Below are 16,445 nucleotides of genomic sequence, written 5' to 3'. Positions count from 1 at the left end.
TTTTAGTTACATTCAGGACATTGGACTGTGAAGCTGGAGTTGAGAAGGCAGTATGAAAGAGGGTAGCTGTATCATAGATTAAATGGAGAGAGGTAGGTAGACTACTAGTCAAGATAAGTACCCCATTAATAGAAAGAACAAAGATTTATGATGGGTACATAAGGCCTTTGCTACTTGAAGCAGAAACAGACACTGACAAGGAAAATGGAGATTTTGAAAAGGTGGGACATTAGAGTATTAAGATGGTGGGGGGTCACATTAAGAATGAGGAAACGGCGGTGATGTGATGTCCAGTGGATAAAAAAAAAAAAAATCAGATCTCAAAGATTGAGGGAGTTTGAACATGTGATGACATGGGATTGAGAATAGAAGTGGATATGAAAGGAGCAGGACAAAACCTAGTAGGAAATCATGGGAAAATGGAATGATGAAAGGGTACAAGATAGAAGACAGCAAACTAGAATTCATCGTACATCTAACCCCATGAAAGGATAGGATGTAAAAAGTTTATGATGATGGTTGTTTGTTTCCCTTGTGAGGTACAGAATTTTAGTGATAAGCATTACTTTACAAAGGCATTAGCTTGGATGCACAAGCAGCTTAGGTTTCTACATGTTCTTTTTCTTGAACTGAAGTCTTTGTAGGTGTTTCCTCCTCTTTCCAAGCTCTTTTAGTAAATATTTGTAATGCAAAGGTCTAGTTCCATGACAAAGGAAATCACTACCAGCTGTAACTGAAAGATTTAGCAGAATTTTGTAGCAAGAAGACAAAATTATGAGGCTGGAAATTGTGAAATTGATAGTGAAATGTATTTTTTATATAAGTAACTTACCAAGTAATTACATAGCTATAGTTTCCATTCAAATGGCAGCTTAGGTTCAAAATTTCACTTGTAGTGCCTAATATAGTTTGTGTAGCCTAGGTGATCAGCCCGTCCCACTAACGGAAAATTGGAACGACCTAGCAGACAATCCTCATTTGTTTCCTGCTGTCCATGGTGGCAACACCTGGTCTGGCAGCAGTTTTATTCATTTTCCAGTTATTGCATATATTGTAGCCTTCAAGCTGAAATCTTTCAGGATGAATTTATTTATTTATTTTTTTTTTTTTCTACATTGATTCAGAGCCATCAACAAGCCGCCAGTAAACAACTCCATTTGCATTTATGGTTTGTTTACTGGTTAGGCTACTGGCAGTGCCAGTAATAGTTTTGCCTTAAAAGTAATTCTTGGATGTTACGACATTCCATTGTAAAAGTAAATTGTTGTATGTTATGCCCTTTTATTAGGCCATAACTTTTGCAGTTTATGGATTGTTTACCAGCTGTAAACTACTAGCGAGCTGCCAATAATGGCTTGGCCCCAGAAGCAATTCTCGGATGTTACGATATTCCATTATAAAAGTAATTTGGTGTATGTTACCCCTTTTTCATTAGACTATAACTTCTGCAAATTATGAATTGTTTATTGACCATAGGCTACTGACGAGACGCCGATAATAGTTTTGCTTTAAAAATAATTTCAGATGTTACAACATTCCATTATAAACTTTTCATTAGGCCATAACTTTTGCAATTTGTTATTTGTTTATCGGCCATAGGGTTAGTGCAGGCCGCCGATAATTTCCTTGAAAGTAATTCTTGGGTGTTATATCATTCCATTAAGCGTTTAACTTTTGCAATTATGATTTATTTACCAGACCCATGCTTATTGTAAGCCTCCAGTAAATAAATTTTTTGCCATAACCATCACACCTTCCTTTGCAGAAGAATTGAGAAGTGTTAAGGCAGAAAGTTGTAAGGAGAGAATTGGCTGCTGTGTTGTTTGCTATCAGTATTTGCAAGAGATGTTCTTGACAGCCAAGAACTAGCTCTGTATTTGCTTCGGTGGTACATTTTTTTGGTACCACACAGATTTCATCCTGGCACCAGCTCATTCTACGAGCGCCCAGAAGCACCCGCATCCCCTGAGCTGCGCTTTTTCCCGAGCTCCTAGTTCCCTGGCACCAATCTCGGGTGCCAGCTTCGACCCTCAGCACCCACTCTCATGCGCTCAGCGCCAGCGGTGGCCACCCTGGCACCAATTCTCTCCTACTAGTCCTCTTGTCCACTGGCTCCCTTGCTTCCTCTCCATACCTTTGCCAGTCTTGTGTCTTTGTTAACAAATGTTAACCTTGTAATAGTGAAGTGTAGTGCAGTGGAAGAGGTGGCTACTCGTCCTCTGATGCTCCTAGACAAAGGTCCCTGTCAAACTCTCGTAAACCTGGGAGGAGGCATACTGGAAGTCCAAGGGAGGTCGGAGGGTTCCACACGGGTAGTCACCCCCTCAGTCAAGCCTGTTGCGGTCCCAGGTATCGACAGACAGCCACTGGAAAGGTGTCTTGCTGGATGTGTGGTGGAGGAGGTGGCTGTCTGGCCCTATCGGATCTCCTAAACCCAGTCCCTGTCAGACTCCCTTAAACCTGGGAGGAGGCACACTCTTGGTCCATGGGAGTCTGAAAGGGTTTTGCCCCCGGACAGTTGCCCCTCAGTCGAGCCTGCTGTCCGCAGCTCTTGACGATCAGCCATTGAAAAGGTGTCCATAGTGATGTGCATTCATTGTCCTAGTGGTATGGATCCCAGTGCAGATACAGATCCCAGTGTGGACAAGAGGCACCGTTGATTTGTTTTGGGATCCCAGTGTCTCAGACCCGTGCGATCCTAGTGCCCAGCAGGCACCCAGTATTGTGTGAGCGCCCAGCGGGTGCCCAGTAGTGTCCAAGCACCCAGCAGGCAGCCAGCAGTGTCTGAGCACCCAGCGGGCGCCCAGTAGTGTCCGAGCACCCAGCAGGCGTTCATTAGTGTCTGAGCGCCCAGCAGGGGCATAGTAGTGTTTTGAGTGCCCAGCAGTGTCCAAGCGCCCATCTGTATCGTAGTGTCCAGTGGCCTTCCCTCCCATTGTGCAGTGTTCAAGCTCCTATGTTTGCACATTCTCCTGTGTCCGAGCTTCCACCAGTGTCTGCTCGTCCTTCTGTCCATTTGGCACCAGCTGTCAGTCACCTAACACCATACTTGGGACACCAGGCACCACCTCTTCGGTTTGCTACATCAGTTCATCCACTCGTTCCATCGTTGGGCCTGTTACACCATCCATTGAGCATCTAGTGTCAGGGTGTCCAGTGTCAGAGCACCCAGTGCCGGAGGCTCGGCCCTCTTTTAGTTCTTGGTGCCTGTTTTTCCTGAGAGCACACTGCTGTTCTTTCTTGAGCGCCAGTCTAGTGGCCGGCACCAGTCCCCATTCGCCAGGCGCCAATTCTTCTTATCGTACTTCCACCTTGGAGCGACATACAGCCCGCTCACTAGCTTGCTGTAGAAGCTCCCTCACTTTCTTCTTTTCCAAACAGGAGCTCTGGGCTAAGCACACACACTCCCAAGTGTTTACTAAGAGTCATCGCCTCTGATTGTTTCCGTGTCCTGTCATGTGCAGACACAGACAATTATGGTTTTTAGAATTTTCCATTCCTAGAAGGAGATATCTGGTGCTCTCTTCCACTATGAGAGTCACACAGTTGCACGGACCATTGCTCCCAAACGACGCCATTCCGACACCAGTTTCGAAGTACTCAACACTGTTTTCTTGTACTCGGCTCCTGATGATTTCTTGTACTCAGCTCCTGATGATGAGCTGCACGACCACATTTCCTCTTTTCTGTCTCTCAGACATTAGATGAAGTTCAAGGAGACGATCCTAACAAGTTCTATCATCCATTCTCCAGGACGTTTGGATGGGAGCTTGGATATGCAGGAAGCATTCTTCCTTATCCCCATCGGGACTCCAGAGAGCTTTTTAGTTCCATCTTTCAGGACAGGGCTTCCCAATCGGGAGTCTGTGCTTCGGCCTCTCTGTGACACTTCGGACCCTCTCCCGAGTCTTAGCTCTTCCTGCATTTGACTTCCCCTTTTGTCTGGGCTTTACCTCAGTTTTTACATGTCGACTGACTTCTTCATTTCCTTCGAAGAAAAGGGGCTTGAAGGCTCTTGACAGCAATCTTACTGGGAGAGGGAAACACAGTCAGACACCTTTGTGTTGTTTCTTAGCCCAGGTTTTTTAGTCGGACCAGTGGGAGCTGTGCAAGGGAATCCCTTCTGCTGAGCCTAGTTCTAGTCTTCTTCTCAGCACCTCAGATCTAGGTCAAGGGAGCCCCCTTGAGGAACCAGGAAGATTTCCGGACTTGGTCCCCAAGAAGAACAGAACCTTCACTTCTACTTTGAAGAGCTAAAACGATTCTCTTACGGCTCGTCCCTAGCTCACATCTAGACTGTGGTAGTCCATTTGGATAAGACCTCACCCCTAATGCTTCTACTTAAGCAGAGAAGCTGGGTCCAGCATTCCCTCTCAATCAAACAGCAGAGTTCTTCCTCTATTGACAGATCAGTCAAGTCTTCTAGTCACTCGATTTATTCAGGGAACTAAGCTATTGAGCATGACAGTCCCATCATGGCCTTTCAGCTTTGTCAAAAGTTTATTTTAGTCCCAACCTTGACCTGTTTGCCACTTCAAGGAACCTTTGCTTACTTCCAGTTATAGCATGGCAACAGGCACCATGCTATAGCCGATCCTTCTCAGGCCTCCTCGCCAGTCCGCCTTCAACATGGTCGAGAAAGCACTAAAGAGTCTCAGGCTCAATTTCTGGTTACACTCTAGTCCCGCTCTGGCCCATGTAATGGTTCCCGAACCTACTACAATTGTTGAAGGACTCTCCAAGTGCCTTCCCCCGAATTATGTCTTCTCAGACAACCTAGCTTCAGAGATACCACCACAGGCACCAGACTGTCCAGAGGATTGTCTTTCGAAGAGTCTTCAAGATATGTTGCAGAGGCTATGACAGGATTCAGAAGTCACCCCTTCCTCCATCTACCAGACTTAGTGGTCGTCTTCCAAAGCTGGTGTCATGGACTATGAGAGGTCGTTGAGAAGAAGGTGAAAGATCCAGGTCTCTGTGCTTAAACCAGAAGCCAGAGAGAAGCATAGATCGGTACTTCTTCAGGGAAGAAGTACCGATCTGTGCTTATCTCTGGTTTCTGGTTTAAGCACAGACCTGGATCTTTCATCATCTTCTCAACGACCTCTCATAGCCTTTACACGCCCAGCTAGGAGGCAATAGATGCGGTTTGCTCGTTTTCCTTTGAATTTTAGCCAAGAACGAGGATCCATCCAAGACCTGGATCCGTTTTTTCTCCCTTAGAGCTTAACGGGCATCCTTGGCTTCCAAGAGTTCCATCCAACTCCCGAATTCCTAACTCGCCTGGCATCCAGCTTGCCTGGCACCAGCTACAGCCTGCCGCCAGTGCATGCTCCAAGCACCCAGGAGTGCTCCCCAACTCTGAGGGAAAAGATTGAGCTCTTTGTCTAATTGGAGCTCTTAGGTTTTACCTGAGCAGGACATGATAATCAAGAGGGCTTTACTTATCCTTTGATGTTCTGTCAAGAACCCCCTCGCCCTCTGACTAAGATCTCATTGTCCTTCATCCTAAAGGGATTTTATTTCCGAAGTTCTCCCAGATTCAGGAGAACATTTTGCCGTTTTTAGTGAAAGCTAAGGACATCAGAGCAGTCTCTACTTCCTTAGCTTTCAGGCACAATGTGTCCCTTACTTCCATTCTGCATTGACGTACTGGAAATATAATTGTCCTCCGCGTCTCACTATCTTAGGAAGTGAAACCCGAGCTACTATAGCCGATTCACTTAAGGTAGATTCTTGGGCCTACGAGACGTTTGTTTGGCGGCCTCTGATTAGCTGGTACTGGGAGGTATGCAGCTCGCTCACTGTTTCATTTTAACATCTGTCGCTCAGAAAACTTGAAATATCTTTATATTTCTTCATTTATCTCACGTTTTACACAAGATAGGAAAGTTTTGGTCATACCATAGGATTCGGTATTAATTGTACAACTAAATCATGATTTCCTGAAATCAGTAAGATAAACCACAAAGGAATTACGAGTAAAAGTGCAGAGAAAAGCATTTCATTCTTTATACCTGTTTTTACATATCGTCGGATTTTGCATCATTGATGCGATCAAGATAAAATAAAACTTGTGTTTTCATACAACAAATTCACCCTGAATACGCTGGTGCTTTCAGATTTTAGATGAGTGTGATATGTGAAGAGAAAATGAAGAATATGTCTTATTATGTTGCATCCGTTCTTGACTCAGTTTGGCAGTAGAAACCGAGAGACTGTGATCTGCAAAGCCGAGGCGCCGTTGATAGTTGCCAATTAGCAATATGAGAAGTTAACGGTTTCGACAATATTTACAGTATTGTTATGTCATTACATTTTCTGTAAATAAAGGCATAGAATTCCCATTATGAATGTCGAACTTTTTCACTCCAGTATCATATAATTATGTCCATATGTCTGGACACTGATAAGAAAAAATTAATAATCATATGGATGCATCTGGATGTGTTGGCTTCAATTTAGGCTAGGTGAGAAATTTACATACTGTAGGCTACATGATAAATAACAGGCCTGCACAATTATCAAATATAACATGCATATAGAGGAATAAACGTTCTGGTGTAAGAGCAGCTCAAACAAGTTCTGAAAAAGACAGAATTTTATATTTGTTACATCGCCAATAGATTTTATGTAAGAAATAAAAAGATGTATTTTCGTTTATTGAATGAACATATAAAAACCATCAGCTTTTCGTGCTATTGACCAGAGAAGCAAGCGGCCATAATAATGAAATCATAATTTCTGGGTTTTCCCACCTGTGTCACCCGGTGAAATAACCATTCAGTACTTATTTCTAGGTAAATCCATTGCTAATTATACCAGAGAAAAGCTAAATGCCAAGCTGGAGTTTCTACCCCCAGTGCGAGCTCCATGAAATGGAGTCGTGTATGTGAAAGGGTGAGATTGTCACAATCACAGGTCTCCGCCCTGTAGACATTCCCGATGTCAAAAGCCCTACCGAGTGAGGTTCCAATACAATGCCCGCACCACTCGCGAACCGTCAACACACCAGCGCCACCTACATTCCATTTTAGCACGCATCGCTTCTTGTTGGAATTTTCCTGGGTGCGCTTATTTTGTGCCTTATTTTTGATATTATGGCTTCATCTCAAGATTCTTCATCTCCTAAGTTGAGTACCATCTCTGTATTTTATTTTAGGCGGTTGAGGCTCTTATTTCCCCTCTAATTTTGTAATTAGGGGATTTATAACGCCTGCCTCGACCGCCTTCCTCCCGGCCTCATGTGACCTTCAGTCTCGGCACGGGTTTTTATCTGGGCTTGGGCCCCTGCCTTTATTTATGTTTTTGTGCCTTATGTTTATCCAGCATATTCATAGTGGCTTAATTCATTATTTAATTCTGTTACCCTTCCCTGGGGATGTGCGGGTCTTTGTCGCTAGGCTACGAAGTTTCCCCTCAGGCCTATCCGCTCTTAACCAGTTTTATATGTGTTTTATTTTGGACCCTCACCTCCTCCAGCTCGTGGGTTTATTATTTGAGATGGTACAGTTATGCTTATTAGGTTTATTTTATGCCTTGCGCACAGATGCTTTAGATATTTACAGATTATGTTCATTGTTTATTTTTAGTGAAGGTCGGCCATTTTCCCTCCGCGCCATATCACGTTGGGTTTGGTTCTCCCTTCTACATGTGTCTTTTATTATTTGATTTATTTCTTTTACACCTTAGTGAGGTTAACTATTTAGGCTAGTCTGTTAGATACGTTTCCTCCTGAGCTACCTCCCTGACCGCAAGGTTGTGTTAGGTTAGCCTAGGTTAGGCTATTAGCGATCTGTTCCTTCCTTGGAAGAGAAGGTTAGTGTGTAGGAGGCCTCATGGTTGGCACTTCTCTTGGTTGTTGTTTGCTTGGAGGTGTTTGGCCATGCTTCTCCCCTCTCCCTATTTCGGCCTTCCGCTTGGGCTACTGAGTCCTAGTAAGGTTAAGCTGGAATAGCGAGGGTCTCTTACGAGCCTACCCTTGTCCGGACCACACCTTCGGGACAGTTTCCAGCTTCATGTGTATCCCCCCCTCCTACCACCTTCCCCTGCCTCCCTGCTCTTTTCCCCTTGGTTCGTTTTCACATATTTTGTTAACTTACCAAGGTTTGAGAGCTTTTGCCCTGATCCTTACGTTAATAGCCTACACCCTTCCTCCGCATTGATTGTTCCCTCACCTTCTACACAGGATTTCCGACCTTACCCGGTCGGCACCCTGTCGAGAACTTGTGTGGTGTACGGGGTGCCTCCCCACTCCTGACCACCATCCCTTTTACCTTTCCTTGCGCACTTTGGCCTTTGAGGGTCCCCTATCCTCTCTTCTCTCGTTAGTCGCTCAGACATGTTCGACCTCTCGAGAGAGAAGGGGTGGGACTCATGACGTCCGGGAGTGCTCACTCACCCCTGGCCGCCTCTACTGGTCCCCATCCCTTGGCCTGTCCCTCCCTCCCTAGCCAGTGTGTTGTTTTCCCCAGCCAGGTGTTGTTCTCAGACCGCCGCCTCGCTGGGGAAAAATTTTTGTGCATGTAGCCAGTTAGAGTTTTCCACCTGACTGTCTTCTGTCTCATTTTCACATGTCACTGACGTTATCCTCCGTTCTATCTATTCATTTAGAACTTGTCCCTTTCCCAAGTATCTATCTTTCGTTGACTAGTCTAATTTTGCATTTTCCGCTAGTAGTCGGGCTTTCTGCTGTTTCATTTCTTATACCGCCCGATGGGTATGGTGTATGGTCAGTCGGTGCTCACACACCTCCTCCGCCGTCACTATATCAGGGTAACATGATTCCCCGCCACAAGCGGAAACTTTTACCGCTTAATCATAAGTTAACCGCTCACCGTATATGTATTGTTGTTTTTAATTTTGTTGACGATGTTTTAACGGACCTTCTGTTTCTCCGGATTAACTCCGCGTCCTTTGTTTTGTATTATTTTATTGATCATGTATGGTCTAGTAGACCTCTTTTCATTCCGTATGTTCGGTGGGGTCTATCTGGTCCTTTTACATGCCCAGTCAATCTATTATCCTAAGACGCTGCCCGCACCCTACTCCGCGACCTTTATCAGCATACTCATGTACTCGCCCATTTACAGTTGGTTCGTTGTCAGGAGCAGGGGTGCACGGCAGTCCTCCAGCAGGCGAGCAGACATGAGGTCTGCAGGTCCCACTCTGGGTGCGCTGGCCCACATGGGGGGGACCTGGTCATCTGGCACCCTGGTGGCTGTGAGGTGTGCTACACTCTCTATGAGCTGGAATGTTCTGGATGAATCGGTAAGTTAGATTTTCCTTTCCGATTCATGCTTTCTTTTGAGTTTTGTCTCTTATGGATAATTGGAAGATATTAGTCTTCTAGAGATTTGGTTAGTTGACATTCTCCTCTTCTTTCAGATTGACCGCAGCTCGTGGACTCTTCGCTTTGACCCTTAAGTCCTGGGTCAGCGGGGCTTCGGGAGGAACGCCGGGGCAGGGAAACCCTACGCTCTTTCCAAGGACATCTGCAGCGCTTTCTTCCTCGCACCTGGATCTCAGCCAGTTGGGATGAGGTAGCCGCCTTTTGATCGCTGGGATCCGGGAGATGACTCAACCTCCCAGGAAGACGCAGCCGCACGCGGAGAGGTCACCGAAGACGCTATGCTCTTAATTTGAACTTGGAGCCCATGAACGTGGACCTGATCTCCAAGCAGGTAAGGGGGTAAGTGAGGCAGGTGATCTCTTTAGTTCTCCTTCTTCTGCTTCCTCTTCAGGGATTCAGAATCCTTCTGCCTTATGGACGGTGCAAGGTCTACCGTCCCTAAGGTCAAATCTATCAAGAAAAGACCTTAAAAACCCAGAAAGTCCGGCCTCCGGGTTCCTCGGCGCCACGGGCTCCTAGTCCTGTGCCGTCCACGAGCAAGGCCTCTACTTCTGGTAAGGGTTCACGGACAAACACAGCAAGGAGGTTCCACCCTCCTTCCTTGATGCAGAAACATTTGCCGAGCTTCTTATGCAGAAGCTCAACAAGAGAGTTGACGACAAGCTGTCGCAACTCTCCTCTCAGCTTTCATCATCTAATGCTTCCGTGCTTTCCCCTGTCAGCAGGTTAAGTCCCAAGGGAACTTAATCTTGGGGTTCATGAGCGGAGCGGAGCGGCCACCAGACCCTTCTCCATCCCGGACACCTCCAGCCTTCCTCCTTCGATAAGGGGAACCCTTGGCGACTGACCCTTTATGCTCCTCAGCATGAAGGTACCCTGACAATTGAGGGCCTAGGCATCGCAGGCTGGAGGAACTTGAATTCTTCCCTCCCGGTCTGAACCTCCTTATCCCGGTTTTGCCAGGCTTACAGAGGAGGCGTGGATCTGTTCTGACAAGGTCCCAAAGGAGACGGTCATCTTCCCCGAGGGACCAAGCTCAGTCGCCTCTGATGAACATTAACGGAGTGGCAAGCAGAGAACACCAAACTCACCCCGCCAAGGGTGCCTTTACAATGTTCTCTTTGGGAGAAATTCTCCTACCCCTTGCACTTCAAAAGTGGCTTCCTCACTAGTCAAGCGTGCATGGAGGGTAAACCCTTCCTCATCTCCGGGAGACAGATCCCACCTCTCTTGTCTCTCCCCGGAGATTCTGAGTTTTAAGAGGGAGCCCGGCCACTTTCACAGTGACTGGCTCGACCCTGACTGCGCCTCTCTAACTTGTTCAGCGAGCAACTCCCTAAGATCCCGGATTCGCTCCTGAAGGCTGAAGCTGAGACTAAGGACAGGCTTAGCAGGTCTTTAAACTCTCTGACTTTGGCAGAGGCAACGCCAGTGGTCTACAGAGAAGACGTTTTTGTTTCAGGTCCTGACAAAATCTCTCTTGGCGAAGTTTTCAACAGGACCTTTACGACTTTATCACGCCCGGATGAACCGCCGGAAGCACATCTTTTCGCAGCTTCCATCCGTCATGAGCCTAACAGGCTTATGAAGAGTTCCATCTGGGGAGCTAATCTCTTCCTCAAGAAGAGGTTGATGCAGTCCTAGCTGAAGCAACTAGGCCAATCAGAGTCTCCGCCTCCCGTTGGGGCCTGCCTTACAAGCGAAACAGTCTAAACGGAGCCCGCCGACCCCATCCTAAGTCCGGTAAGAAGTTCAAAAGTTTAAACGGCTCCCTGCTCAGACTGTCTTGCAGGCTGTCCAGGTCCCCGCACACTCAGCCTCAGCCTCAATATGTGCTGGTTCAACCAGCTCCTCAGTCTCTCGCTGCCCCCTCGTATGTATCTTCCCCGGCTTTCAATGCTTCATATGAAAGCCAGGGGGCATTTCGGTCTATCCAGAATGCAAGGGGAACTAGGGCCAGAGGATACTACAGAGGCAGGGGAGCACCTCGCTCCTCCTCCCAAGGAAGGGGAGGCAGAGGCTCCAGAGGAGGCAGACCATCTCCCGCCCAGTGAGATATCTCAGGTAGGCGGGAGGTTGTACCATTTTCGGGACCAGTGGAACTTCAGTCCCTGGGCCCAGAGCATAGTCTCCAAAGGACTGGGGTGGAGTTGGTGCAGAGGTCCTCCCCCCCTAGTCAGGTTCCATCAATCACCGTCCAAGGCTCTGAAGGACTTCGTGAAAGATCTATTACAAAAAAGGGCAATAAAGAAAGCGAGACACTTGAAATTCCAAGGCAGACTGTTCAGTGTTCCAAAGAAAGGTTCCAGTCAACATAGAGTAATTCTAGATTTGTCCCGTCTAAATTCTTACATTCAATGCGACAAGTTTTGAATGCTTATAATCTCGCAGGTTCGGACCCTACTGCCCCGTGGAGCAGAACCACCTCTATAGATCTTTCAGACGCTTACTATCACGTCCCCGATTGTGAAGGTTCTCTCCTCATCTGGGGTTCAGACTGGGAAATCAAGCATACTGTTCAGAGTCATGCCATTCGGTCTCAACATAGCCCTCAGAATCTTCACCAAACTGGCAGATACGGTAGTTCAGCAACCACGGTCTCAAGGGATCATGCTGGCCGCATACCTGGACGATTGGATCATTTGGGCATCCAACGCCAACGAATCGCCGGAAAGCAACAGCCATAGTAATTGGCTTTCTGGAATCTCTAGGCTTTCAAATAAACAGGAGAAATCCTGCCTAGTACCGGAGAGTCGCTTTTAATGGTTAGGGATCCAGGGGACCTATGTTCACACAAACTATCTCTTCCTCCCAAACGGAGAGAAATAGCCAAGGCAACCAGACAGTTCCTCAGAAACAAGAAAGCTTTCCCCGGCGTACCCAAGAAAGAGTTCTTAGGTTCTCTTCAGTTTGCTTCGGTAACGGATCTTTACTGAAATCCAAACTGAAGGATATAAACAGGTATGGCGGAGCCGAGCCAACGTCAGGTTCAGAGACAAGGTGTCTCTAATTCCGCCAATTTTGAAAGAGACTCTGGCCTTGGACAACAGTCAAGAGCTTATCGAATTCAGTACCGCTTCAATTTCCCCTCCGGCACTAGTGATTCACACAGACGCTTCTCTAAGCGGGTGGGGAGGATACTCAACACAAGAAAGTTCAGGGACTTGGTCTACTGTGTTCCGCCAGTTCCATAGGTCACTGTGTTCCGCCAGTTCCATATCAATGTCCTGGAAGCCATGGCAGTCTTTCTAACCTTGAAGAAGCTACGTCCAAACAGTCTGATCCATATAAGACTGGTCTTGGACAGTGCAGTGGTGGTACATTGTATAAACAGAGGGGGTTCAAAGTCGAGCCGGATCAACCAGGTTATGATAGCAATATTTTCCTAGCAAACAAACACAAGTGGCATCTGTCTGCTACTCATCTAGCAGAGTCCGGAATGTCATTGCAGATTCCTATCCAGGGCAACTCCGCTGGAGTCGGAATGGTCCCTGACAAAACTTCATTCAATTGGATTTGCAGTCAAGTTCCGGTCTCAGGTAGATCTTTGCAACAGAATGCAACCACAAACTTCCCTGTTATGTGGCTCCCAACCTGGACCTCTAGCACACTCACAGATGCAATGTCAATAGATTGGAACAAGTGGCAGAGGATCTATCTGTTTCTCCAGTAAATTTGTTGTTTAAAGTCCTTCACAAGCTCAGGACATTCAAGGGCCAGGTAGCTCTGGTGGCTCCCAATTGGCCAAGAGCAACTGGTTTCCCGCTTCTACTAGAGCTGAAACCTGGTGCATACAAATTCCCAACCCAAAACTGACACAAATAGTACAAACTCAGACTGTGTCAGCTTCCTCAAGAATTCAGAATGCCCTAGCTTTGTGGATTTCATGAAGTTTGCAGCTCAGAAAGATGCTAATATTGACCCTATTAACACTTTGTTTAGAATCAGACAAAAGGGAATCTACTCTCAGACAGTATGACTCAGCAGTTAAGAAATTAGCACTCTTCCTAAAAGAATCTGAAGCAACCATAATGACCATTAACCTAGCAATTTAATTTTTAGGTCTTTATTTGAAAAAAGGTCTTGCCTCGAGTACCATTACTACAGCCAAATCAGCTTTGAAAAAGATATTTTTACACGGGTTCAATATTAACTTAATGGACTCTTATTTTTCTTCAATCCCTAAAGCCTGTGCCCGTTTGAGACCAGTAAACCAATCCACACACGGTTTCCTGGTTCTTAAATGATGTCCTTAAATTAGCCTCAGAAACTGATAATCAATCTTGTTCATTCCAAAGTTTATTGAGGAAGACCTTGTTTTTAATTAGTTTAGCTTCAGGTGCTAGAATTTCTGAGCTGTCTGCCCTGTCTAGAGAGCCCAATCATATCGATTTTCTTCCATCAGGTGAAGTGTTGCTAGCCCCTCACCTAAATTCCTAGCTAAGAATGAAGATCTGAGATAGATGGTCTCCCTGGAAGGTCGTCCCCCTCCCACAAGACCTATCCTATGCCCGGTCTTTACTCTAAAGGCTTATTTAGACAGGACTCCTCGCAAATAACTTCTGGGCCTCTTTTATAAGGGAAGGTGGGGGGAACTATTTCTATGAAGGCCATCAGACAACAGATCTTATATTTTATTAAACAAGCAAACCCAGACTCAGTTCTGAAGGTTCATGACATTAGAGCGGTGGCCACCTCCACTAATTATTTCCATCACATGAATTTTGAGGATCTTACAAAAATATACAGGGTGGAAGTCTCCCCTGGTTTTCAAACGCCACTATTTGAAATCCCTAGAAGCTCTAAATTAATCACAGTGGCGGCAGGAAGCATTGTTCCTTCCTCTATTTAACTCCTTTTCTTTATATTCGGTCACTTTCCTCCCTCCTACCTGCCTCACTTATTCCCTTTCCATCACCTCCGGTCAGGCACTTCACAGCCTGTCTCCTGACCATGTTGCAATTTTGTATTTGTCCCCTGTTTGTAACTTTTAAGTATGTTTTATGTCTTGTTTTGTTTATTTGTCTTGCAGGACATAGTTCCCACCTTACTATAGTTTATGTATTGGAATATCTATTTTGTTACTTGGATAATTAAAAGTTCTTGTGGAATTATAGTTTTATTTCTTTCCATTTCAAGTTTCTTTAGTTTTTCAGGGTGGTATTTTATTTTCTCTGTTATTATTTCACCGGGTGACACAGGTCGGAAAACCCAGAAAAAGGATTTTGACAAAGGAAAATCTATTTCTGGGGAGAGACCTGTGTCACCCGTGACCCACATCATCTTCTTCCTTTTCCCTTGATAAAAATACCATTCCTAGGTGGTGGGTGCTAACATGGAATGTAGGTGGCGCTGGTGTGTTGTTTGTCCACGGGTGGTGCGTGGGTTTGTATCGCACTCACTCGGTAGGACTTTTTGACATTGGGAATGTCTACAGGGGAGACCTGTGATTGTGACATCTCACCTTTTCACATACACGACTCCATTCATGGAGCTCGCACTGGGGTAGTAACTCCAGCTTGGCATTTAGCTTTTCTCTGGTATATTTAGCAATGGATTTACCTAGAAATAAGTGCTGAATGGTTATTTCACCGGGTGACACAGGTCTCTCCCTAGAAATAGATTTTTCCTTTGTCAAAATCCTTTTATTTAGCCTGTTATTTATCATGTAGCCTACAGTATGCAAATTTCTCATCTAGACTAAATTGAAGCCAACACATCCAGATGCATCCATATGATTATTCATTTTTTCTTATCAGACAATTATGATATTGCAGTGAAAAGGTTCGACAATCATAATGTGAATTTCTGCATTTATGTACAGAAAATGAAATGAAATGCACGGTAAATATTGTCGAAACTGCAAACTTCCCATATCGCTAATTGGCAACTGTCAACGGCACCTCAAAGCTCTCGCTGTTTGCAGATCACCGTCTCTCGGCAACATAATACGACATATTCTTCATTTTCTCTTCACATATCACACGCATCTAAAATCTGAAAGCACCAGCGTATTCAGGGTGAATTTATTGTGTGAAAACACAAGTTTTATTTTATCTTGATCGCATCAGTGATGCAAAATCCGACGATATGGAAAACAGGTATGAAGAATGAAATGCAGTCTCTTCACTTTTACTCATTGTAATATTTGTGTTTTATCTTACTGGTTTCAGGAAATCACGTTTTAGTTGTACAATTAATACCGAATCCTATGGTATGATCAGAACTTTCCTATCTTGTGTAAAACGTGAGATAAATGAAGAAATATAAACAAATTGCAAGTTTTCTGAGCTACAGACTTTAAAATGAAACTGTGAGCGAGCTGCATGCCTCCCAGTACCAGCCAATCAGAGGCTGCCAAACAAACGTCTCGTAGGCCCAAGAATCTACCTTAAGTGAATCGGCTATAGCTCTGCTGCACCCAGCTCTCCTGGTGCCAGCTACAGTCTGTCACCATCTATAGAGCTTCCAGAACCTTGAGCTGCTAGCTCTCCTGGTGCCAACTACAAGTCTGGTCCCCAATGATGGAGCTCCCAGTGCCCAGAGCTTCGGGCTCCCCTAGTGCTCAGCTTGCTGGGTACCAACTTTAGAGCTTACAGTGTCCACGAACTCCCAGCAGCTCAACTGGTGCCTAGTTTACCTGGCTCCCAGGTCGCCTGGCACCAGCTACAGTCTGGCACCAGCGACATTTATACCAATCCTCAAGCTTCCATGACTCGCCTGGCTCCAATTCCAGACTGGGGCCAGCTAAAAAGCATTTAAAATTCTGCAGCACCACAGGATAGTGACTGGCATGGTATGGCAGGAGGAAGCATAGGATTTCTCCTTAGCTGCATAACTTTCACTGATGCTTTTGTATCCACCGGAGTACTTCTTCACTACAAAGCTCCCATTTAAGTAGGAGCGACCCTTGGCTTTACCACCACGCCACTACAGGTTAAGTTGAGCAACAACCAGTTGCAGTTTTATACTGTAGGCCCCTTGACTGGTAGGGAATGACAAGCATTGTATTCAATGCTAGCAACTTTTCTATTTCAGACTCATTACATGACGTAATGTTTTGGAGTAGAATACTATGTCCATGTATCCCACC

The 16,445-nt window shown here is 45.6% G+C and overlaps 1 protein-coding gene across 10 annotated transcripts in view; it reads left to right on the top strand.

Annotated features, from left to right (window-relative positions):
- Positions 1–16,445, top strand: part of LOC136833389 (uncharacterized) — an 84,892-nt gene that overhangs the window by 4,674 nt on the left and 63,773 nt on the right. The gene's annotated exons all lie outside the window — the stretch shown is intronic.

The sequence above is a fragment of the Macrobrachium rosenbergii genome, chromosome 51 (assembly GCF_040412425.1).
Source record: "Macrobrachium rosenbergii isolate ZJJX-2024 chromosome 51, ASM4041242v1, whole genome shotgun sequence".
Lineage (NCBI taxonomy): Eukaryota > Metazoa > Arthropoda > Malacostraca > Decapoda > Palaemonidae > Macrobrachium > Macrobrachium rosenbergii.
The sequence above is the reverse complement of the archived record's forward strand: the minus strand, read 5'-3'. Positions and strand labels throughout refer to the sequence as shown.